General features: G+C 43.0%; 1 long non-coding RNA gene across 1 annotated transcript in view; it reads left to right on the top strand.

Moving 5' to 3' along the window:
* The window catches only part of LOC149433819 (uncharacterized), an 83,133-nt gene that overhangs the window by 33,282 nt on the left and 23,372 nt on the right, over positions 1–26,479 (top strand). Inside the window, exon 3 of the long non-coding RNA XR_016308846.1 lies at positions 21,935–22,035. This is a non-coding gene — a long non-coding RNA (uncharacterized LOC149433819). The remainder of the gene's footprint in view (positions 1–21,934; positions 22,036–26,479) is intronic.

Below are 26,479 nucleotides of genomic sequence, written 5' to 3'. Positions count from 1 at the left end.
TTTCTTTCGGTGGTATTTTTGCTCTATAAACAAAAAAATTTTGAAAAAAAAAATATTTCTACTTTCAGCTATAAAAAATATATCGTAAACTCAAAGTTAGTCAAAAAATTTAGGCCAATCTGTATTCTGCTAAATGTCTTTGGTAAAAAATAAAAATCCCAATAAGTGTATATTGATTGCTTTGTGTGAAAGTTATAGTGTCTACAAACTATGGTATAGATACTGTAATTTATGCAATTTTTTGCTATACAGCGCTGCACTAGTTTAACTGACAATTGCGTGGTTATGCAAAGCTGTGCCCAAACAAAATGTATGTCCTTTCTTTCACACGAATAGAGCTTTCTTTCAGTGGTATTTGATCACCTGTGCGCTTTTTATTTTTTGCGCTATAAAAAATAAAATGCGAAAAAAAAACCAGTATTTTCTCTTTTCTGTCAAAAAATATCCAAAAAACTAAAAAATTTCATCAGAAATTTGGGCCAAAATATATTCTGCTACATGTTTTTGGTAAAAAAAATCCCAATAGGTGTATATTGATTGCTTTGTGTGAAAGTTATAGCATCTACAAACTATGGTATAGATAATTTGAAATTTACACAGTTTTTACTTTCTGACTGCCTATCACATTTCTTGAGGTGCTAAAATACCAGGATAGTCCAACACCCCCAAATGACCCCTTTTCGGAAATTAGACACCCTAAGCTATCTGCTGAGAGGCATATGAGTCAATGGAAATTTTTTTTTCACACAAGTTTTTATGACAAAAACAGTTTTTTTTTTCTACAAAGTTGTCTCTTAAATGATATATTGCTCACAAAAGCCATGGGTATATGTTGAATTACACCCCAAAATACATTCTGCTACTTCTACTGAGTATGGGGATTCCACATGTGTGAGACTTTTTGGGAGCTTAGCCACATACAGGAGCCTGAAATCCAATGACCACTTTGAAAGCCTGAAGGTGTGTAACTTCTTCATTTCACTTCCTCACTACCTATCACAGTTTTGGAGGCCCTGAAATGCCAGGATAGCACCAACCCCCCCCCCCCCCCCCAAATGACCCCTTTTTGGAAAGTAGACACTCCAAGGAATTTAAAAAGAGGCATGGTGAGTATTTTGCAGATCTAGTTTTTTCTCACAAGGTTTTGAAATATAAAAAAAGAAAAGAAAAAATATGTTTTGGTTTTCTTTCTTTATTTTCCAAAAACCTGTGGCAATAAACGAGATCTGCAAAATGATTCACCATGTTTCTTATCAAATTCTTTGGGGTGTCTACTTTCCAAAAATGAGTCATTTGGGGGGTTTGGTTCTATTCTGGCATTTCAGGGCCTCCAACACTGTGATAAGTAGTCAGGAAGTGTAGTGAGGAAATAAAGCCCTTTAAAAGCCTGAAGGTGCTTATTGGATTTTGGGTTCCTGTACTTGACTAGACTACCAACAAATATCTCACATGTGGTACCCCCATGCTCGGGACAAGTAGCAGAATGTATTTTGGGGAGTAATTCCACATATACCTATGGCATGTGTGAGCAATAAATTATTAAAATGACAATTACGGTCAGGTCCATCAATATTGGGACATTTTATTTATTTATTTATTTATCGTGTTTATATAGCGCCAAAAGGTTTGCTCAGCGCTGTACAATAGGGGGGGACAATACATGAAACAGAACAGTAACATCAAACAGTACACAAGGGGTTAGAGGGCCCTACTCTTTCGAGCTTACAATCTAGGAGGGAGGGGGTAGAGGCACCGGAGGAAGCGGCTGTGGGGGATGAAGTGGTAGGAGGAGGGAAGGGCAGCGGCTGTTAGGTGAGGGTGGGGTAGGCTTCCCTGAAGAGGTGGGTTTTCAGGGAGCGCCTGAAGGTGAGGAGGGACGGTGACAGTCTGATGGATTGGGGTAGTGAGTTCCAGAGGATGGGGGAGGACCTGGAGAAGTCTTGCAGTCGTGCGTGGGAGGAGGAGACCAGGGAGCAAGATAGAAGAAGGTCCTGGGACATGGACACAATTCTAACATTTTTGGCTCTATACACCACCACAATGGATTTGAAATGAAACAAACAAGATGTGCTTTAATTGCAGACTGTCAGCTTTAATTTGAGGGTATTTACATCCAAATCAGGTGAACGGTGTAGGAATTACAACACTTTGCATATGTGCCTCCCACTTGCTAAGGGACCAAAAGTAATGGGACAGAATAATAATCATAAATCAAACTTTCACTTTTTAATACTTGGTTGCAAATCCTTTGCAGTTAATTACAGCCTGAAGTCTGGAACGCATAGACATCACCAGACGCTGGGTTTCATCCCTGGTGATGCTCTGCCAGGCCTCTACTGCAACTGTCTTCAGTTCCTGCTTGTTCTTGGGGCATTTTCCCTTCAGTTTTGTCTTCAGCAAGTGAAATGCATGCTCAATCGGATTCAGGTCAGGTGATTGACTTGGCCAATGGATAACATTCCACTTCTTTCCCTTAAAAAACTCTTTGGTTGTTTTTGCAGTATGCTTTGGGTCATTGTCCATCTGCACTGTGAAGTGGCGTCCAATGAGTTCTGAAGCATTTGGCTGAATATGAGCAGATAATATTGCTCGAAACACTTCAGAATTCATCCTGCTGCTTTTGTCAGCAGTCACATCATCAATAAATACAAGAGAACCAGTTCCATTGGCAGCCATGCATGCCCACGCCATGACTCTACCATCACCATGCTTCACTGATGAGGTGGTATGCTTAGGATCATGAGCAGTTCCTTTCCTTCTCCATACTCTTCTCTTCCCATCACTCTGGTACAAGTTGATCTTGGTCTCATCTGTCCATAGGATGTTGTTCCAGAACTGTGAAGGCTTTTTTAGATGTTGTTTGGCAAACTCTAATCTGGCCTTCCTGTTTTTGAGGCTCACCAATGGTTTACATCTTGTGGTGAACCCTCTGTATTCACTCTGGTGAAGTCTTCTCTTGATTGTTGACTTTCACACACATACACCTACCTCCTGGAGAGTGTTCTTGATCTGACCAACTGTTGTGAAGGGTGTTTTCTTCACCAGGGAAAGAATTCTCTGGTCATCCAGCACAGTTGTTTTCAGTGGTCTTCCAGGTTTTTTGGTGTTGCTGAGCTCACCGGTGCATTCCTTCTTTTTAAGAATGTTCCAAACAGTTGTTTTGGCCACGTCTAATGTTTTTGCTATCTCTCTGATGGGTTTGTTTTTTCAGCCTAATGATGGCTTGCTTCACTGATAGTGATAGCTCTTTGGATCTCATCTTGAGAGTTTACAGCAACAGATTCTAAATGCGAATGTGCCTTCCACAGGTCAGATGAATACTAACAGGTTCTTGTCTAGTGGTATGTCACACAAGGGGACATTTTTGATGTCTTCAAGCATTCCTGTTTATTTTTAAAGTGTTACTAAACTCCGGACCCTGCATTCACTACATGTGGTCTCCCACAGTACACAGAGCGTGGAAATGCAATTATTTTTGTAAATATAAACTGCTAAATACCTTTTCTTTTAGAGCAGTCATGTGACTTTTATCAGTATCCAGCCAAGCACTGGTTAAAGCTTATAGGAGGAGTTTTCTTTAGGCTCTAGGAGGTTTCAAGACCCCTGACCCTCTGTCTAGACAGTGCTGATTGGCTCTCTGTTTATCGCATGCACTTTCCCAAGAAAAAAAAAAATCTCTAGCAATACACACCAAGCTGAGCATGTGCAGAGAGACTCCACAAAATATGTCTTATCAGGAGATAAGAGGGGAACACTGGAAGAAGGGGAGGATCAGAAAAGTAAGGATCAAACAGCCTTTTTACACAATGCAGAGGATTAACCCCTTAGGCTCCACAGTGAGTGTAACAAGCAAACTTTACTGCATATACAGACTGATTATACTGTTGGGGGTTTACTAACACTTTAAGTCAATTTAGCACAATTTCTGTTAATATTATGCAATTTAAAGAGTTGTAATGTATAAGAAACTATACATAAAGCAGACGTGGGTAAGCAGGTTTATTTAAATTCATTTATTTTTTCATAGAAATGTATTAAATTGCCCACCCATGTAGACAGTGCCTTTAGTTGTATATAAGCTCTTCCAGGTTTCCTCAATCTGTATTGAAATGTAGGATTCGATCCCAGGACTCCCTGTGGGAAAGACTGGTCCTCTTTACCTTTTACAACGTTACACAGCAGGGAGGGAAACAAGGTATTTAAGAAATCTGTTGAATTATGTGGATGGGTAGAGGGTAGATGTAGGGAAGCTAAAAATGAGCTTGAAAAACACCAGATTGAAAACATAAAGCAGAAGGTCCATTCTATTGAAAGCCCACCTCCAAATCATTTCCAAAAGTGTCTGAATAATAAAAAAAAGCTTGCCTTGGCCCCAGCTTCTGAAGCACAGATGATGTCCCATTCACATCCAAACTCCTCGAGCGCTTAGTCTACACTCGCCTAAGCTCTCGCCTCAACGACAACAACCTCCTCGATCCCCTACAGTCCGGCTTCCGTCCCCTACACTCCACCGAAACTGCCTTACTCAAACCCTCCAACGACCTTCTAACCGCCAAAGCTAATGGCCACTATTCAGTGCTCCTACTCCTTGACCTCTCCGTGGCCTTTGACACAGTCGACCACCCCCTCCTCCTCAAAAAACTACACTCCCACGGCCTCAGAGATTCCGCTCTCTCCTGGCTCTCCTCCTATCTCTCCCAACGCTCTTTCAGAGTTACTTATAACGCTACCACCTCCCCCTCACTCCCCCTCTCTGTTGGGGTCCCTCAAGGCTCCGTCCTCGAGCCCCTTCTCTTCTCCATCTACACCTCCTCCCTTGGCCAACTCATGCACTCTCACGGCTTCAACTACCACCTCTATGCCGATGACACACAAATCTATCTCTTAACCCCTCGCCTCACCCCATCAGTCTCCGCCTGAATCACAAACCTAGTGAACGACATATCAGACTGGATGTCGCTCCACTTCCTTAAACTGAACTTCTCCAAAACCGAGCTCCTAGTCTTCCCCCAGCCCACCCCCCCCCATTGACTTCTCCATCATGTCCAACAATGCCACTATCAGGCCCGCCCTGCAGGCCCGAGTACTTGGTGTCATTCTGGACTCCAACTTTCCTTCCAGCCCCAAGTCCAATCATTAACAAACTCATGCAGACTCCACCTCCGCAACATCGCCAAAATCTGCATGTTCCTAACCCCGGAAACCACTAAGCAGCTCATCCACTCCCTCAATCCTAACACTGACGTACAAAGCTGTCCACCATACTGCCCCAAATAACATCACCGACCTAATATCCATGTACCACCCAACACGCACACTCTGCTCCTCACAAGACCTCCTTCTCTCTAGTACCCTGGTCTCCTCCTCCCATGCCCGCCTCCAGGATTTCTCCAGGGTGTCACCCATCCTCTGGAACTCCCTGCCCCAACCCATCAGACTATCACCTAGTCTCCTCTCCTTTAGGCGTACCCTGAAAACCCACCTCTTCAGGGAAGCCTACCCCACCCCCTGCTAATTTGCTGACCTCCTCCACTCTTCCTACCACTCCATCCCCCACAGCTATCTCCTCCTGTACCACTATCCCCTCCCTCCTAGATTGTAAGCTCGAAAAAGCAGGGCCCTCGAACCCCTCGTGTATCGCACTGTATTGTTATTGTACTGTCGCATGTTCTGTAACCCATTGTAATGTACTACGCCGAGCGAACTGTTGGCGCTTTATAAATACTGTATAATAATAATGTCACCATACCTACCTCCTCGAATAGCTGCCTTCTCGCAAGATTTCGAGCTCCCAGCTATCTCAGGAAGCACCAGACATGGTGACATCATCCACACCTTCTGGACGCATCTAAAGCTGGGGCAAAGGTATTTTTTTTTCTTATTTTAGCAACAGCAATATTTTGGGATCATCTTTGTCGGCAATTTGACTAAATAAGCAGATCTTGTTATTTTAAATGCAAGATCTGCTTTAAGGCTGGGTTCACACCTATGCACGTTGCATTTGAGTAGTTTCTGTATTGCGTTTTTGCACCTGTGTTTTTTTTGTTTTTGTTGCAGATTTAAAACGCAAAACGCATCAAAAACACAATACATGCTTTTCTGCAGCATTTCCATTGAAGTCTATAGAACCAAAACTGCAACTTTTTGTGTTAAAAAACATTCCTGACCCTTTCCAAAAAACGCATCGGGTGAAAACATGCAGATGTGAACCTGTCCCATAGGAAATCATATTAAATAGACTGTACTGTGTTTCTGCAAAACGCTGTAGAAAACGCTTAGGTGTGAACCTAGGGTAAATGTAGCCAAGAAATATGGTCTCCTACTCTGCCAGACAAAGATGTGATGTGGAGCAGAGATATGTTAACTCAGTACAAGCTGGACAGAATTACAAATCTTTTGAAAGGTAAAACAGTTCCGTTATGCAAGCCATAGATGATGTGATTTTTTTTCTTACAACCACGGGTTGCAGAAAATTGTGTAATTCCCTAACATATTCATCGGTTTATTTAGCTTTCTGGAGGTCAGCTTTAAAATGCAATTCTGATTGGCTGCTATGGATAAACAATCAGCAGCTTTTTTATGATTCAGTTACTATTGGTCTAAGGCTTAAAATTTCAAGTCCTGAGCTACTAGCCAGGCCTTAAGAGTTACTCGCCACCAACAAACACACACAGAGACAGCTGTACACACACACAGACATGTACATACATACACATACAGAAACATGTATACACACGCACAGAGACATGTACATACATATACACAGAGACACATGTACACACACACAGACATGTACATACGCACACACAGAAACATGTATACACACTCACAGAGACATGTACATACACACACATACACACAGAGACATGTACACACACACAGACATGTACATACACACACACACACACGCACAGAGACACATGTACACACAGACACACACATATAGACACATGTTTACACACACAGGCACGTACAGACACACATACACACAGATACATTTACATACACAGAAATACACACGCACAGACACATGTACGTACACACAGACACATGTACGTACACACAGACACATGTACGTACACACAGACACATGTACGTACACACAGACACATGTACCCACAGACACATGTACATACACACAGACATGTACGTACATACACACAGACATGTACGTACATACACACAAACACATGTACATGCACACACACACACAGACACGTGTACACACACATACATGTACATACACACAGACACATGTACAGATACACACATGTACATACACAGAAACATGTACAACCCCCCCCCCCCATAAAAAGTTTCAGTACTTCGCTATTCACTCACAGAGCTGGGTACTACACTCTAGGGGGAGGCAGAGAGCACAGCACACACTCCTTGCTTTGCTTTCACTGCGCTCAGCTATTGAGCAGTCTGACGGCTCCCAGTGCCAATGACAGACCCGGCCTAAGCTCCGAGCATGCTCAGCAAGACATATGCATGTCTACTTTAAATGTAACAAAAAGCTTCAAGATTACCACAAGATTATTTACCTCTGATGTCCATGTCTATTCATGCTAGCCGGCTATGTCCGACACCCCAGGACCACAGAAGATAAGGAAGATGGTGGTCATGTGATTGTTTGGCACTTACCTTCCTTGTGGATAAACCAGCATCTGGAATATCCTGCTGAAAATTGATAAACGATATAAAATAAAGTCTGGATATCTGAGCATCACTATGAGCTTGTCGGGCAATCCATTCCAAGACCATATTGAGTTGCTGTGTTTCCACTGAAAATTACAATGCCACATCCATAAAGACTTTGTTGTGGAGGAACTTGAGTGGCCTGCCCAGAACACTGACCTCAATCAAGATATACCTTGTTTAGACATCGCTGGGTCTCTGTGTTTCCCTATGCAATGGCTGGCGAGAGGGGCTAGTGGGATGCTGGCCTTCTGAAAACATAACAGCACCTTGCCTCAGTACTCCTCTCATAGGTCCTCAGTTCTGTAAGCAGTGGATTGACTCTTTTTTTTTTTATAATTTAAATATTTATTAATTTTCCATTTTAAATACATTTCATCAACACAATGTAGATATGTATATATAAAAATATATTCTATAATATTATAATATCCAACATTTCTACTTTATTTACTCTATACAACATTTCCCTCCCAGCACCGCCCCCCACCCCAAAACCCCTCTGCCTATCCTACCTTTTCTCTGCATCTTCTTATATCAGCAAGTGAAGTTATTCTGTTGTTATCTTTTATTCTTTCCTATACTTCCTATATAATCTAGCTTTTTCCCAGTTCTCCCATTTCCCATAATAGGCCTCCATCCTATCTTCTTGGATATAACACAACCTTTCCATCTTTTTGATCTGCTCAACTCTTTCAATCCAGTCCTCTTCCTTCGGTATCTCTATTCGCCGCCAGAACTTGGGTATCAGAGCTTTTGCAGCATTTATATACCGTATTTGCCGGCGTATAAGACGACTGGGCGTATAAGACGACCCCCCTACTTTTCCTGCTAAAATGTAGTGTTTGGGCTATACTCGCCGTATAAGACTACCCCTCTTCCAGTGCACACCAGTGGGAGGAATAGTGCCCCATCATCGGTATCAGTGGGGGGAATAGTGCCCCATCATTGGTATCAGTGGGGGGAATAGTGTCCCATCATTAGTATCAGTGGGGGGAATGGTGCCCCATCATTGGTGTCAGTAGGAGGAATAGTGTCCCAACATTGGTGTCAGTGGGAGGAATGGTGTCCCATCATTGGTGTCAGTGGGGGGTGGAATAGTGCCCCATCGTTGGTGTCAGTGGGGGGTGGAATAGTGCCCCATCGTTGGTGTCAGTGGGGGGTGGAATAGTGCCCCATCATTAGTGTCAGTGGGGGTGGAATAGTGCCCCATCGTTGGTGTCAGTGGGGGGTGGAATAGTGCCCCATCGTTGGTGTCAGTGGGGGGGGGGAATAGTGCCCCATCGTTGGTGTCAGTGGGGGGGAGGAATAGTGCCCCATCATTGGTGTCAGTGGGGGTGGAATAGTGCCCCATCATTGGTGTCAGGGGGGGTGGAATAGTGCCCCATCGTTGGTGTCAGTGGGGGGGGGGGGAATAGTGCCCCATCGTTGGTGTCAGTGGGGGGGAGGAATAGTGCCCCATCGTTGGTGTCAGTGGGAGGAATAGTGCCCCATCATAGGTATCAGCGGGAGGAATAGTGCCCCATCATTGGTATCAGTGGGAGGAATAGTGCCCCATCATTGGTATCAGTGACACCAATGATGGGGCACTATTCCTCCCACTGACACTTGCTGACTCTGTTCTCGTATGGTGCTGCTGCAGCCAGCATATGTGGTTGCAGCAGCACCTCTACACTGACCACTTACCTGCTGGTCCTGCACTCGATTTTCGCGCGGCCGCTCGGCTCCACCCTCTCGCCGGTGATTGGCCGCCTGTGTGCCTTTCCTGAGCTACAGTTCTGGCGGCCAATCGCTGGTGAGGAGGCGGAGCCGAGCAGCCGCGCGAACTCCAGTGGCCGAACTGAAGGCGCAGCCGCGCTTCCTGGACCGGATCGTCGTGGGACCGGAACCAGGTAAGAAATAGCCCCTGCCCACCCCTGTACTTAGTGTCCCTTCCGTTAGGGGAAGGGGGGGGGGCGGCGGCGGCACCGCGCCGCCCCCCTAAAAAGTGTCATGTCATGTATTACCGGCGTATAAGACGACCCCCGACTTTTGAGAAGATTTTTAAGGGGTAAAAAGTCGTCTTATACGCCGGCAAATACGGTAGTACCATATCCCTGATTTTTTATATTTATTTACTGTTATATCCATATTATGCAAAATACATACTTCTGGGTCTAGCTCTATATCTATTTCTGTCAATTTTCCTATCAAGTGGATTACTGTTTTCCAGAATATCTGGATTTTAGGGCATCCCCACCATATATGGTATATAGTGCCTACCTCTCCACATCCCCTCCAACACAGTGGTGAACTCTCCACATATCTTATTTTCTACATTTGGTGAGATGTGCCATCTTGTCAAACACTTATAGTTCATCTCTACTTCTCTCATAGAGACGTTCTCGTGAATTAATCTATACATTCTCCTTTGCTTTTCCTCATCTATCACAACTCCCATATCCATTTCCCATTTTGTTATATATGTTGGCTTTGTGTTTGTGTCTAATTCAGTGAGTATTTTGTAAACTTTAGTAATCCCGTGTTTCCCATCACCTTGTGTTCCCAATGCCTTTTCGAACAGATTCCAATTTTCTTTTGTCCTTAAAGGTTTTGGCAAACTTCCAGCAAAACACCTCAATTGAAAATACCGCAATTCGTCTAGTTTAGTGAAGATCTCTCCCTCTTTTTTCTTCAAATCACCAAATGATCCTATTTCGTCTCCCACCAGTATATCTCTCAATTGCACCCTATCTTTTTTAAACCACCTCCCTCCTATTTCTTCTTTGCCTGGGGGAAAAAACTCCGTGTTTTTTAGTGGAATCAGTGTTGAATTAAAAGTCCATTTCATACTTTTGTGTAAATTATCCCAAACCTTTAGTACATTCAAAGTGCATGTATTTACATTATCGTTTAAACCCCTTTACTGTGTTGGCACCCATATCATTCTTCCCAGGTCTATTCCACTGAGTTCATTCTCTATTCTCACCCAACTTTTTTTTATAATTATATATCCAATCTATGGTTCTTGCCAATATTACCGCTTTGTAATATCTTTTAAAGTCGGGGAGCCCTAAACCACCTCTTTCTTTCCTCCTACTCAACAGTTCGTATGACAGTCTTGGTTTTTTATTCCTCCATATGTATTTTGTTATCAGTTTCTTAATTATTTTAAAAAAAATCTCTGGGAGTTTACTTGGGATCATTTGATATCTATATATGATTTTTGGTACTATTACCATTTTTACCAGATTAATACGGCCCATCCATGTCAGGGTTCCTCCCTCCAATCTTTTTAATTCGTCTCTAATCTCATTTATCAATCTCTCTCCTGGTTCTCCTCGTACCTATCCCGACGCTCCTTCAGTGTCACCTACAATGGTGCCACCTCCCCCTCACTCCCCCTCTCTGTTGGGGTCCCCCAGGGCTTTGTCCTTGGACCCCTTCTCTTCTCCATCTACACCTCCTCCCTTGGCAAACTCATACACTCCCACGGCTTCAACTACCATCTCTATGCTGATGACACTCAAATTTACCTCTCCACCCCTCACCTCCACTTTCTCCGCCCGCATCACTCACCTCCTAAACGACATCTCTGACTGGATGTCGCTCCATTTCCTCAAACTCAACCTCTCCAAAACCGAGCTTCTCGTCTTCCCTCCTGCCCGCGCCGCCCCCCCCCCCCCCATCCTATCCATCACTACTAACATCACCACCATCAATCCCGCCCCGCAAGCCAAAGTCCTTGGAGTCATTCTGGACTCTAACCTCTCCTTCCAACCTCATGTCAAATCACTTACAAACACATGCAGACTCCACCTCCGCAATATCGCCAAAATACGCTCCTTCCTTACCCCAGACACCACTAAACTACTTGTACACTCCCTGATTATCTCACGCCTTGACTAATGCAACTCCCTCCTCACCGGCCTACCCCAGTGCAGGCTCTCCCCGCTTCAGACCATCCTCAACTCAGCGGCTAGACTCATCCACCTCACCACCCGCTCCACCTCTGCCACCCCCCTCTGCCTCTCCCTCCACTGGCTCCCTATCGCCCAACGCATCAAATTCAAACTACTTACTCTGACCTACAAAGCCATTCACAACACTGCCCCTAACTACCTCACCAACCTGATTCCCAAGTACCACCCTACCCGTACCCTTCGCTCTTCACAGGACCTCCTTCTATCTTGCTCCCTGGTCTCCTCCTCACACGCACGTCTGCAAGACTTCTCCAGGTCCTCCCCCATCCTCTGGAACTCACTACCCCAATCCATCAGACTGTCACCTTCCCTCCTCACCTTCAGGCGCTCCCTGAAAACCCACCTCTTCAGGGAAGCCTACCCCACCCTCACCTAACTGCTGCTCTCCTTCATTCCTCCTACCACTCCATCCCCCACAGCCACTTCCTCCTGTACCACTACCCCCTCCCTCCTAGATTGTAAGCTCGAAAGAGTAGGGCCCTATAACCCCTCGTGTGCTGTTTGTAGTTGCTGTAATGTTTCATGTATTGTCCCCCCCTCTATTGTACAGCGCTGAGCAAACCCTTTGGCGCTATATAAACTCAATGTAATGTAATGTAATAATAGATGTTTGTGTGAGGCTGTAAGCTTTACTCCTAGATATTTTATATCTCTATCTTTCCATTTAAATGGGAATTCCTTTTGTATTTTTTCTTTTTCATTTTTTAAGATGTTTATATTTAGAATCTCCGTTTTTGTTGGGTTTATCTTTAAGTTTGATAGTTCTCCATATTCCTTTAATGACTTCATTAAGTTTGGAAGTGTTATCCTGGGATTTCCTACATAGAACAGCAAGTCGTCTGCAAAAGCCGCAACTTTATGTTCTGTATCTCCTATCAGGATTCCCTTTACATCTCTATTCAGCCTTATTGTTGACAACAATGGTTCTAGTGATATAACATACAACAATGGGGACAATGGGCATCCCTGTCTTGTTCCATTTGACATCTCAATGGGTTCTGACCTCTCCCCATTTACCCCAATAACCACAGAAGGGTATCTGTACAACTTCCCTATCCACTCTCTCATCCTAGGCCCAATACCTAAGGCTTCCAGAGTATCCATCATGAATCTCCAATTCACTCTGTCAAACGCTTTTTCAGCATCTATAGAGAGTAACACCACTGGTTCTTTTCCCTTTTTGCTCTTTTGGATTAACATCAGTGATCTTAACCCATTGTCTTTACCCTCCCTCCCTGGGACAAAACCCACCTGATCCTCTTGTATCCATTCTGGCATTAGCTCTTTCAATCTATTTGCTAGGACCTTTGCATATAACTTAATGTCGGTGTTCAATAGTGAAATAGGTCTATAGCTCGAACACTGTGAGGGATCTTTTCCCTCTTTTTGAATGAGCACAACTTGGGCTTGTAATGATTCTCTTCTTATTCCATCTCTCCACCTAGAGCGTTCATGTAATTTCTAAGTTTTGGTATTAAAATTTCACTAAATTTTTTATAATATCTCACTGTATATCCATCTGGACCTGGGCTTTTCCCCGACACTGACCCCTTCAATGCTAATTTTATTTCGTCCTGTGAGATATCTGCATCTAGGGAGTTCAGTTGATCCTCACTTAGTTTTAGTAACCCAGCCATTTCCAGATATTTCTTTTTTTTTTGATTCTTCTCACTTTGTATGTTTTCTAATCCTTCCAGGGGGCTTATATTATACAGTTTCCTGTAATATTCTGTGAAGGCTTTGATGATATCTTTATTTGAATGCAACATGTTTCCTTTAGCATCTTTTATTTTTTCTATATAATTTCTATTTTTCTTTTTCCTCAGGGCTCTCATCAGATATTTTCCAGGTCTTTCTCCCCATCTATATCTCTCACTCAAAACTCTATTATATACTTTTCTCCTCTCCTCTTCTATCACTTCTTTCAATTCTTCTTGCTTTTTTTTTAACTTCAGCTCTATTTCTTTTGTTATTCTGTTCTTATGTATTTGTTCTATTTTACTTATTTCTTCTAAGAGGTCACTCATTTTCTCCCTTCTTTCTTTTTTCTTTCTTGCCCCAATTGCCATTAATATTCCTCTTATGTATGCTTTGTGAGATTCCCACACTGTGGCTGTTGATACCTCACCTGTCTCATTCTCCTTAAAAAAGCGTTCGATCTCCTGCCCTATTTTCTGAGCTATTTCCTTTTCCACTAAGAGTGTCTCATTCAATTTCCATCCCAGCCCTCCGAATTTCCTCCTCCCCCATTCCATTTTCATAATAACTGGGGCGTGATCTGATAAAGATATTGTCTCTATTTCTACTTGGATCAGATGGTCAATTAATTGATGTTCTATTAATATATGATCTAGTCTTGAATATCTCTTATGCATGTTTGAAAAGAAAGTATAATCTCTATCTTGCATATGTGTAATTCTCCAGGCATCTACCAATTGACTTATGTGTAATTCTTTTTTCAATAGTTTCAGGGCCCTATTTCCCTCTCTTTTTATATGGGAGGTGGCGTCCCTTTGTGGTTCCATACAAAAGTTAAAGTCCCCTGCCAGGATCAAACGTCCTTTTTTAAAGTCCATCAACTTCCTCAACCCTTTTTTCAGATACGCCTCCGGTTTTTTATTAGGACAGTAGATATTGGCCAGTGTACACTCGATCTCTTGTAACTTGCCCTTTAAAAACAAGAATCTCCCATCTGGGTCTGTTTTTCTATCTTCCAACTCAAACCTAATATTCTTTGCCAAACCTATTGCTACCCCTTTTGCTCTTTTAACCGGGGAGTCTGCGTAGTACCATGTTGGGTGATTTCTAGACATCAGCCTAACATTTGACTTTATCTCAAGATGTGTCTCCTGTAGAAATATCACTGAGGCTGCCCTATGGTGTAGTTCTTTAAATAATCTATATCTTTTCCCAGGGCAATTCATCCCATTTACATTATATGTTATAAACTGAATCTCTTCCATCTTCCTTAAATTTCCTCTTTTCTCCTCCATCTATATTTTCCTTTTCTCTCCCCTTTTCTCATTTCCTCTTCTTCTCCCTTCTTCTCCTCTCCTCCTTCTCCCTTCTCACTTGCTTTTATATCTTCTTTTATCTTGCAGAAATAACATCCCCCCTCTCCCATTTCCCACCCTTCCAACCTCCCGACTCCCCCCCTCCCCCACCCCCACTTTTTAGGCCTATCATTTGCCTACTAATCATTTATGGAATATAAAATCCACTTTTGATTTAATCCTTGGGCTAAGACTCCGTCCATGGACTACTTCCCCTTGTCTAACCTCCCCATAACCCCCCAGGTCCCATCCAGATTTATCTCAGGCACAATAAAACGAGGACGGTGGGGTGAGGGCAGAAAAAGGACGGAGGAGGGAAAAAAAAAAAAGGCTCTATTTCTCCTCCTCCATCCCTCTCCCCCTCCCCCCTTCCCCCGCCTCATCCCCCCCACAAATTGCCGGTCCTCTTTTCTCTTCGTTGTATTTTCCCATTGTTGTTCTTCCCAGCCAGGGATTTCCATTCTTTGAATTTTTAAACTGTCAAAAAAATTTTTCAAGTCTTCTGGAAACCTGAGGTATGCTGTAGTCCCATTTTTCCATCCTATTAAGCATTCAGGAGTCCCCCATCTATATTGCACATTTTGTTCTTTCAACCTTTCCAATAGGGGTCTCAAAGATCTCCTTCTCCACAGAGTCTCTGGGGCCAGATCCGCATATATCTGTATGTCTCCTCCTTCATATTTAATTACTGATTTTCCTTTGATCTTCTTCCAGATTTTTTCTTTATCCCGGAGCTCATAGAATTGAACTAATATATCTCTCGGCCTTTCTTTCCCCAGGATTCTTTGAATTTTTCCTTTTCTAAAAGTTCCTTCTATTTTAGTCCTATCCATTTCAGGTCTGTCTGTTATAGTATTAAGTATTTTACAAACCACCTCTTGCAGGCTTTCTCCCTTTGAGTTCTCTGGGACCCCACGTATCAGGACGTTTCTCTTCCTGTCTTTGTTTTCTTGTATCTCAACCTTATATAACAGTTTTTCTTGGGCTTTCCCTATGTTAGTTATTTCTTTTTCTAGTTCAAGGATAGCCTGGGTCTGACTTTTAACCTTCTCCTCCGTTTCTTCAACTCTCTCCAACAGGTGTCCCAGATCGCTACGGATATTTACCATTTCTTGTTTTATTGTTTTCTCCAATTCTTTAAACATTTCTGCCATTTCTTTTTTGTTAGGTATTTGTAGATCTTTTCCCATCTCTATATTGCCTGATGTTTGCTGGTTGCTAGTATCAAGGCCTAATGATACTCTAGGACTACTTTCCATACTAAGGTCTACTTCTCCTTTTTCAGTCCTGCTCTGGTGTCTTTCTGGGGTTACGTTTCCTTGGGAGGTATATTTTTTAATTGTACCAGTCTGGGACCCTTTAAGCCCACTTCCTTTTATGTTTTTATTTTTCATTTTTCTCTGTGGCTTATATTCTTCTTATACTCCTTTATAAATTTGTGTGTAAGGGGGGGAAAAAAACAGTTCTTTAACCTTCAGATCTCCTCCCTGACCCCCTGCTGATTTTTTAAGCTTTTCTTCCCTCGGGCCTCTTCCACCTTTTATACAGTCTCCGGGGGCCCCCCTTTCCCTTACTCCTTGCTTCTCTTTAGGGGTCCACTCAGAGCTTCATATCAGTACAAAATAAAGTACAGTCATGGTCACTCACCCTCCTTATGTATTTTCTTCTTTGTGAGTGCTCTCTCGTTCGATTCCCCTAAGATTCCGTTTGTGGGAGGGGGGGGGGGCAACTCCCCAGGCTCTCCTCGATCTCCTTGTCCTGGTCTCAAAAGTTCTTCTCCCGTTTGCTTTTAGCTTGAGGGGTTTCAGGGTGACAGGGGGAGATTGAATCGGTCACCGGCAAACAGGTCGGCGCAGCTCTCTCACTGCAAAACGCCGGCCGGCCGGCTTTCCGATCTCCCAGTGATGCTTTGCGGCCGGTCATGTGATCGCGCCGTCCCCCTTCGTCTCCCGGCATCCAGGGACTCTCTCTCTGCCGGTCTCCAGCCGCTCCTCTCTCTCTCCATGCCAGCATCCACCTCTTCTCAACAGGGGACCGTCGGGCCAGGGTAAGTCCCCCGCCACGGGACTCAAAGCATGCCTGAGGGGATAGCCCTGGAGGCTTGGGGAGGCCAGACAACGGAGCTCCGTCCACGAGCTCCTACATTGAGCTCTCCCCCGCCGCCATGTTCAGGCCCCGCCCTGACCAGGGGATTGACTCTTGAGATGAGTTGTGTAAATTTCAAAATGCCTTGATAGATGGATGTCAGTCTGTAAGCAGTGGATGTTGTAGGCGTGCTTCATTGGCACGCAGATCACTAGGTAATGCACACATGTGGTGCTGAACCTCTGCGGATGAAAAAACTGAAATCCAGTAAATGAAAGGGGTGGGCCAGGGACAGTAAGGCTGGAGAGGCAACACTAGATGCTCAATGTCCTCTAGCAAGGAAATAAGGTGGGCTCTGACTTCTGATGCACACTGTAAGAAGCTCAGTGTGCAGTGAAATCAGGAGTAAGCACTTTCAGTACAACTGTGTAAGACTGAAAGGAAGGTTAAAGTTCACATTTTTTTTTTTTTAAATATTGTTTGCTTTTTTGTTGTATAGTACAAAAACATATACAATCAGGTCCATAAACATTGGGACATCGACACAATTCTAACATTTTTGGCTCTATACACCACCACAATGGATTTGAAATGAAACAAACAAGATGTGCTTTCACTGCAGACTGTCAGCTTTAATTTGAGGCTATTTACATCCAAATCAGGTGAACGGTGTAGGAATTACAACAGTTTGCATATGTGCCTCCCACTTGTTAAAGGACCAAAAGTAATGGGACAGAATAATAATCATAAATCAAAATTTCACTTTTTAATACTTGGTTGCAAATCCTTTGCAGTCAATTACAGCCTGAAGACTGGAACGCATAGACATCACCAGACGCTGGGTTTCATCCCTGGTGATGCTCTGCCAGGCCTCTACTGCAACTGTCTTCAGTTCCTGCTTGTTCTTGGGGCATTTTCCCTTCAGTTTTGTCTTCAGCAAGTGAAATGCATGCTCAATCGGATTCAGGTCAGGTGATTGACTTGGCCATTGCATAACATTCCACTTCTTTCCCTTAAAAAACTCTTTGGTTGCTTTTGCAGTCTTCTTTTGGTCATTGTCCATCTGCACTGTGAAGCGGCGTCCAATGAGTTGTGAAGCATTTGGCTGAATATGAGCAGATAATATTCCCGAAACACTTCAGAATTCATCCTGCTGCTTTTGTCAGCAGTCACATCATCAATAAATACAAGAGAAGCAGTTCCATTGGCAGCCATACATGCCCACGCCATGACACTACCACCACCATGCTTCACTGATGAGGTGGTATGCTTAGGATCATGAGCAGTTCCTTTCCTTCTCCATACTCTTCTCTTGCCATCACTCTGGTACAAGTTGATCTTGGTCTCATCTGTCCATAGGATGTTGTTCCAGAACTGTGAAGGCTTTTTTAGATGTTGTTTGGCAAACTCTAATCTGGCCTTCCTGTTTTTGAGGCTCACTAATGGTTTACATCTTGTGGTGAACCCTCTGTATTCACTCTGGTGAAGTCTTCTCTTGATTGTTGACTTTGACCCACATACACCTACCTCCTGGAGAGTGTTCTTGATCTGGCCAACTGTTGTGAAGGGTGTTTTCTTCACCAGGGAAAGAATTCTTTGGTCATCCACCACAGTTGTTTTCCGTGGTCGTCCGGGTTTTTTGGTGTTGCTGAGCTCACCGGTGCGTTCCTTCTTTTTAAGAATGTTCCAAACAGTTGTTTTGGCCACGCCTAATGTTTTTGCTATCTCTCTGATGGGTTTGTTTTGTTTTTTCAGCCTAATGATGGCTTGCTTCACTGATAGTGACAGCTCTTTGGATCTCATCTTGAGAGTTGACAGCAACAGATTCCAAATGCAAATAGCACACATGAAATGAACTCTGGATTTTTATCTGCTCATTGTAATTGGGATAATGAGGGAATAACACACACCTGGCCATGGAACAGCTGAGAAGCCAATTGTCCCATTACTTTTGGTCCCTTAACAAGTGGGAGGCACATATGCAAACTGTTGTAATTCCTACATCGTTCACCTGATTTGGATGTAAATAGCCTCAAATTAAAGCTGACAGTCTGCAGTTAAAGCACATCTTGTTCGTTTCATTTCAAATCCATTGTGGTGGTGTATAGAGCCAAAAATGTTAGAAATGTGTCAATGTCCCAATATTTATGGACCTGACTGCATATAAAAAAGCAAGACAATTCTTGGTCCAAGACCAGACCTAAAAGTTCAGATCTTCAAAGAGATGTGTGGGATTGCTTTTTTTTCTCTCTAAATCATACTTACGTAGGTGGATGCAGCATCGGCCCCCCCCACCGACTCTAAGTGTGAGAACTCAGCGATCACATGACCTCTGAGCAGAGAGCAGTGACTGGGCAGGCACGGGTCACAGGAGTGCAGAACGAACTGCAGTCCTGTGATCCAAAGGAGAAGTACAGCCAAAAGAACTTTGACTGTACTTCTTTTTTATTTGCACGGCTTTGATTTAGCTCGTGTCTATTAAGCTTTCTTTTTTGATCTTCTGGAGTTTATCAGTTAACCCCATTATTGTACTTTTTAAGTTAAAGTATAGGTAAAGGCAAAACATTTTTTTCAGTTTTGGATAGTATGGAGATGGATTAGAACACCCTGACAGTTTTTATTGTTCCAACTGACCCTGTTGGGGGATTCACCCTCTCTGTCTGTTCTGTTTACCATTATCATCAGTGGCCTCCAAACTGTGGCCCGGGGGCCAGATGCTGCCCTTTGCTTGCTTTTATCTGGCGCTTGGAGCACTATGTCATCCACTGACACCAACAATGGGGCATAATTCCCCTCAACTGACACCAATGAAGGGGTGCAATTCCTCCAAATGAAGCCAGTGATGGGGCACAATTCCTCCCAATGACACCAATGATGGGGCACGATTCCTCAGTGACACAAGGATGGAGCACAGCTCCTCTCATTACCAAAAATGGAACATTGTTTGCTCCCGCTGATGCCAGGACATTTTCTACTCCCAATGTCCACAGTCTGGCCCACCTTAAGATCTTAAGGACAGTAAACTGGCCCTTTGTATATAAAGTTTGGAGACCCCTGATCTAAAGAAGTAAAACATTTTGGGTTGTCCCCAGAATAGTAATAATGGGGAAATCTTCCAATTGGGACTATAGTTCTGGTGACCTGGAGGGCCCAATGGATTATCTTATTTTCCAGGACTTTCCTCTAAGTTCCTGTTTTGGGCTATAGGACAGGAAGGGAAGGTACATCTCCCCATTGGGACACAGATGGCAAAAAACTGACGGGTTATAACCCTGCCCTACTCTATCCAAAATAGGGAAAAAAGAGTTTTGCATATGTTCCTACTTTAACCACTTGCCCTTCAGAGGATTTACCCCCTTCTTGACCAGGCCATTTATTGCGATACGGCCCTACGTTACTTTAACTGACAATTGTGCGGTCATGCAACGCTGCACCCAAATACAATTTACGTCTTTTTTTTCTCTCAAAAATAAAGCTTTCTTTCAATAGTTTTTGATTGCCTGTGCGTTTTAAAAAAAACGACAATTTTGAAAAAAATATATATTTTTGATTTTTTGCTATTAAACATGTCCAGTAAAAAAATTGTCTTTGCTAAACCCCCCCCAAATACATTTAAATTAATTGGTTTATGTGAAAGTTATAGCGTCTACAAATGGCAGTATAGATACTGAATTTTTACTTTTTTTAATATTAGTAATGGTGGTGATCAGCGACTTATTGCGGGACTGCGGCGGGCATTCTGACAGTGGGCGGGAAACTGACTTGGTGTCACTGACATCCCAATGACACTAATACGGTGATAGGTGCTAATAAAACACACTGACACTGTACTAATGACACTGAGCAGGAAGGGGTTAACTGTGCTGTTTTATTGTATGTACTGTGTGTGTTTTACTAGGAAAACATGCTGCTTTGTATTTCTTTGCTATGCAGAGCAATACAAAGCAGCATGTTGGTGCAGACAGGGAAGAGATCTGTGGTGTTTACACACAGACATCTCCCCTGTCACTTTTCCTTGGCGATTACCAGGTACCGGCGGGGAATCTCCGTCTGGGACCCGATGATTGACAGCTGTAGATTTTGCAAAGCCCTGCTGCCCTGTAGCAGTAGTTCTACTATAGGGCGGCGGGGAACCGGTTAAAGTGGTTATAAAGCCTAACCAGGTTTACCTTATTGCATTCTTTGCATTAAGGTAAAACATGTCTAGGCATCCGTATCTACCTCACCCCCCTTATACTTGAGCCCTCATTCGATCCAGCACTGTGCATTTCTGCAGCTCTTCTCTCCCCCCAGTTCCGGGTCTTACATGCTTTGCTGTGGTACCGGCACTCCCACTATTGTCAATCAGAGCCAGTGACGAGGATGAGGGGGGCAGGGCAAGATTGCAGGTGTAATGCAGGACTCCTGCAGACTGTCAGTGTAAGCTGTACATCTTACAGGCAGACCGTTTCACACTGACAGGCTAAATTGATGAACTACCAGAGCGCTCAACAGTGCCGTGTTGGTTCATTGAGAACTACAAGCCGACATCCGCAAAGGATGTCAGTACTTGCAGTTGATTAATTCACAGAACTCTGTGAATGAATGATGTGGCCATGCGAGGCTCCACCCACATGGCCACGCTCTTTTAAAAATGACATAGCTGGTACAGGGAACTTCTCCTCGTACTGCTATCACACACTAAGCTGCTGCAGGAGCCGGAACATTGTTATGTGTTCCACCCTAAAAATGATAATACCTCAAAGGTCTAAAATGCAAAATTTTAGGGCAAACAAATGCAATAAATTGCCCAAATTTCTGGTAAAATATAAAAGACGAGGTTGCACCGAGTAAATAAATACCCAACATGTCAAACCATAAATTTGTGTGCGCCCGTGAAATGGCGACAAACGTCAGTATCATTGATCGCCATTGTACATGCTATGCGTACAATGTGTATACATGCTATGTGTACAATACCCATGAAAGTGAAGTTACCCTTTAAGTGCAAAAGGTATTTTCATGTACAGCATCATTTTTTGTACTGAGGTCTGGTTTGATATTTCTCATATCATTAGCTGTGCCGTACACTTTTTACGCAGGTTGAATGCTCACCAAAATGATATACTCTAATGAACATGTTTCTTTAATCAGGTGCATATGATAACCCAGGTAAATGCAGAAGGAAGGTCGAATAGAGAAAGAAAAGGAAGAGAAGAGAGAGAAAGCTAGAAGAAGAATATCAGGACATGCGGGTAATCTAGAGTTTTGCTCCGTGTCCATCTCCCCTGCCCTTTGTTGGAACTTCACTGATTGTCTGTCTGCTGAAATATAACTTATCCAAGGGTCCCATGATCTTTTGAATAAATGTAATTTATTTTTCAATGCGGCTGATAGCTTTTTATGCACCATTTGCCATGACATTTTAGCGTTCATTACTGAAAAGAGGATGGACAAAAGACATCCAGGACCTGGTGACTGCTATTCTGGCCGCTAGGAATGTAAACAAGACCAATATTTTGGAATGCTTTGGTGCCTCCTCTATTGGTTGGTTAAGTAGGGCCTGTAATGGGGACTTCTTAAAATTGACAAGGATCAACGAAAACAAAATTGTATACACAAATCCCAAACCTTTGACCTTTGGGCATGTCCTCCAAAATGTGGTGTTCTGCGTCCCTTTACCCACATTAGGGGAGGTGCAGAGGGAAGGGCAGAGCTACTTTTTTTTTTTTGTAGTGTTGGGTGCATTATCATGGGTCAGCCTGTGTTTCCTGCTGTTCCTGGAAATTTCTGGAACTTGAAGTGGATGGGGGTAAAAGCCCCTTTTTCCACAGCCTTTCCAGAAAGCTAAATGGGCCCTAAGGCAGCCCTAACACAGAAAAAACCATCCCTGTTGCTTTTTTAGGGGAGCACCACATGCAACACACGGTAATTCAAAACACTGTAAATGGTTTCCCACACAATAATGCATGCCTAGTGCGATACCACTAATTATTCTTCCCTCTAGCTCAAGGCCACTTTCACCGCAGCCCCCAACTTCTGGTCACAGAGCTTGCACTGCTTAGGTTGCTTTCACACTGATTTCTTTTCCTTCCATTTTTGCATTAAAAAAAAACAAACTGCATGACCAATAAATCCTATGGAACTCTTCACAGTGGTCAGTTGGGGGTCCTTTGCATTGTTAAAAGTCATGCTTGCTGCATTTTTGGTGCATGTGTGGTGTGGTAAGAAAAATGCATCAAACAACCCCCCCCCAACTTAACTGGCAATTGCGCTGTCATGCAACGCTGAACCCAAACAAAATTTACATCCTTTTTTCCCCCAACAAGTAGAGCTTTCTTTTGATGGTATTTGATCGCTTCTGCTTTTTTTATTTTGCGCGCTATAAACAAAAAAAGACTAACAATTTTGGGAAAAAAATATTTTTAACATTTTGCTATTAAACATGTCCGGTAAAGAATGTAAAATATCAAATTTTGTCATAATTTAGGCCAAAATGTATTCTGCTACATAAATATATATAACGTGCGGCGCTAACCAGTTCAACCAATACTGAAAGCTCATTATATAAAATATGCCAAGATCAGGGGCGGACTGAGAACTCATGGGGCCTCGGGCAATAGGGGATCATGGGGCCCCTGTGTCCTTGCCCAAACTCAAAAAAGACTATGAAAAGGTACTAGGGGCATCTCATGGGGCCCCCTACTGACCCCGGGCTCTCGGGCAGTGCCCGAGTTTCCAAATGGTCAGTCCGCCCCTGGCCAAGATTAATAAAACCATAAAAATCATCATAAGAATAAAGTGACTTGTGACAAAGTGCCAAAAATTCCGATGTATTCAGTGACTTTGGTGATCTCATATAGTCCGTCACAGCAGCCCTGCACTCTCCGACTGGTAGGAAGGAAGAATTGATCGTGGCTGTCGGGGAGGACTCTGTATCTATCGCCATCCTCATGGTGGAGGTGCAGCTATCAACAACCCACAGAGCTGTATGTAAGGGGAGACTGAGCCATATTGCCAGAAGGAGAGAGCGGTGAGGGGAATACCTGACCAGACCAGATCCATCCATACAGGAGCCTTCAGTGTATCCATAAGAGAATATTGTCTCTAAATGCGCAGATTAACTGTGCATCTGGTGAGTGCGCAGCCTTTACATAATACCAGTCATTTCACCACAGTCTGGATGGAGCACCTATTACTGGAGATAATTTGATCTCCCATACTCTTAATTGGGACAATTACTCTATATTAACACTACTGGTCACTCTAACAGTGACGGACTATATGAGATTACGAAAGTCACTGAATACATATGAATGTTTGGCACTTTGTCACAAGTCACTTTATTCTTATGATGATTTTTATGGTTTTATTAATCTTGGCATATTTTATATATTGAGCATTCATTATTGGTTGAACTGTTTAGCGCCGCACCTTATATATATTTAAGTCTTGAGAGGTTATTTGGTATCCTTTTTGTGCTTTGGCTGCTTTTTTGCTTTTAGCGTTCACTTCCTCTTTTTATGATTGTATTCTGCTACATGTCTTTGTTAAACAAAATCCCAATACGTGTAAATTAATTGGTTTACGTAATTTTTTTTTACTAGTACTGGCAGCGATCAGCGACTTATAGCGGGACTGTGGAGGGCATTCTGACACTGAGACCCCCAGTGACACCAATACAGTGATCAGTGCTAACACAAAAGCACTGACACTGTACTATTGGCACTGGTAGGCAGGAAGGGGTTAACGTGGGGCAATCAAAGGGCTAACTGTGTGCTGTTTTACTGTTTGGGCTGTGTGTGTTTCATTGTAAGCACACTGCTTTGTATGGCTTTGCAATGCAGAGCCATACAAAGCAGTGTGCAGCAGCTGACAGGGGACAGAACTGTGTTGTTTATACACAGGTCTCTCCACTGTCGGAGATACTCAGTGATCACTGGATACCGGCGAGAACTCCCTGGCCCGGACCCAGCGATTGATAGCCGAGGCCATGAATGGCTGCGTGGGTAGGGCGCACGTGCGTCTCCTACCCGGAACTGCAATATCATGTATATATACGTGATTTTGCACACCTGTGCCGCCCTGTAGCAATATATTTGCTTAAGAATATATTGACACCCACAGCAGCTCTCAAAGGCGTCGCGTTTTGAACGCGAAGAACTCTCCTTTCCCCCAACACATTCTGGTATAAACCAGCCCGGAGGGTAATTTTTCAATTTTAGAAGTGCACCTTTTCCAGACTTTATGGCTTCACACACACGGCTGCCACAGGAGGTAAAAACAGGTGGCTGAGCTGCCACATGCGACCCATTCAGGTAAACGGGCCCATGCCACAACTCAATCACTTCCATTTGACTGGCAATAAAGGGGGGTTTAGTTGCTGGCAATATCACCTGCTGAATGTCTGGCAGCCACTGCTCTACCACCCTCTGAAAAGCAAGTCACCTCACAACGCTTTGCAAAGGCATGGCTTATTTACCAGTAAAATCCGCCTAATGTGACTCATTCAAGTGAATAGGTCCAAGCTGCAACCGTGTGCAATGTACACGGTTGCAGCGTGGTGGTGCAGACTTTTTAGGAGTTAAAACAGGCCATGAGGATGCCTGCCCCTGTCGCCTGTAAAATATACTCTGAAAAGCGATCCACCACTCTTCAGAGTGCTACAAGCCCTTAAGTAAAGAACAGTTGTAATTTTCGTTTTATCAGTGCTGTCATTAGGAAGGTTTCCCTTCACTTCCTGTCCTGTAGACTCAGCAGGAAGTGAAAGGATAGCTTTCGCTTCTGCCCTCTGAAAAGTAATTCACTGTGCAAGGCTTTTCAAAGGGGCAACAAGAGCTTCTATTTTTCACCTCATTTATGTATACAGAATAGATATATATGTCTATTAATGACATCCCGTGTAATAACCGGAACTGGAAATACCACAATGTGTAAAGTGTGGCTTAGGTGTTAGAAAATAGTTTTCCTCATGTAGTTGTATGTTATTGTATATACTATTATTTGACTAGATAATGTGTGTAATAGTTACCTTTAGTTTCGGATTAATTTCTAAGTAAGTGACAATGTACCTCTAAATAGTAAGTTACTTTACCTGAAGGTATGTTAGGGTTTGTTAAAATATCTGGAAAGTGACATAAATAGCATGTAATGTTAATACTAAATTACTGAACAAAGAATTGAGCTCGGCCCATTACAGTGAATGTAGCTCCTTAAAAAAGAGGACTTTTTGAACGGTGGAATAAACAGCACAATATATGGAGAATGTTGTATAGAACATTGAATAATGGTGGCAAAGTCTACATTAGAGTCAAAGTATGCCTCAATTTCTTTTTCTCTTTCCGTTTTCTTGTTTCTCCCTTCTTTTTATTAGAGAAAACAGAATAGCTGGATATCGTGTCATATGTATAAATGGGGTTGTGTAAAGTAAAAAGTAACCAGTAATGTGTTGCTCTCAGGTGGAGATTTACAAACTGGTATTATAGAGGGCAATATATAGGAGTCAAGGCAGTTATAATAGACTTCTTAGGTGACGGATATGTACAGTATAAATTATTATTGTTATTAGATGTTTTAGCTGTTTTCTGATTGTAGTATTTATAGTAGTTGATGCTTTGAAATAAATATGAATATAAAGTATACCAGTATAATAATTTTTTTTTTCTCAAAACATCAACTACTATAACTTCTACAAGCAGA

This window comes from Staurois parvus, unplaced genomic scaffold (assembly GCF_062004578.1).
Source record: "Staurois parvus isolate SC_StPar_1 unplaced genomic scaffold, SC_StPar_1.0 ptg001916l, whole genome shotgun sequence".
In the NCBI taxonomy this organism is placed as follows: Eukaryota; Metazoa; Chordata; class Amphibia; order Anura; family Ranidae; genus Staurois; species Staurois parvus.
This window is presented reverse-complemented; position numbering and strand designations above follow the sequence as displayed.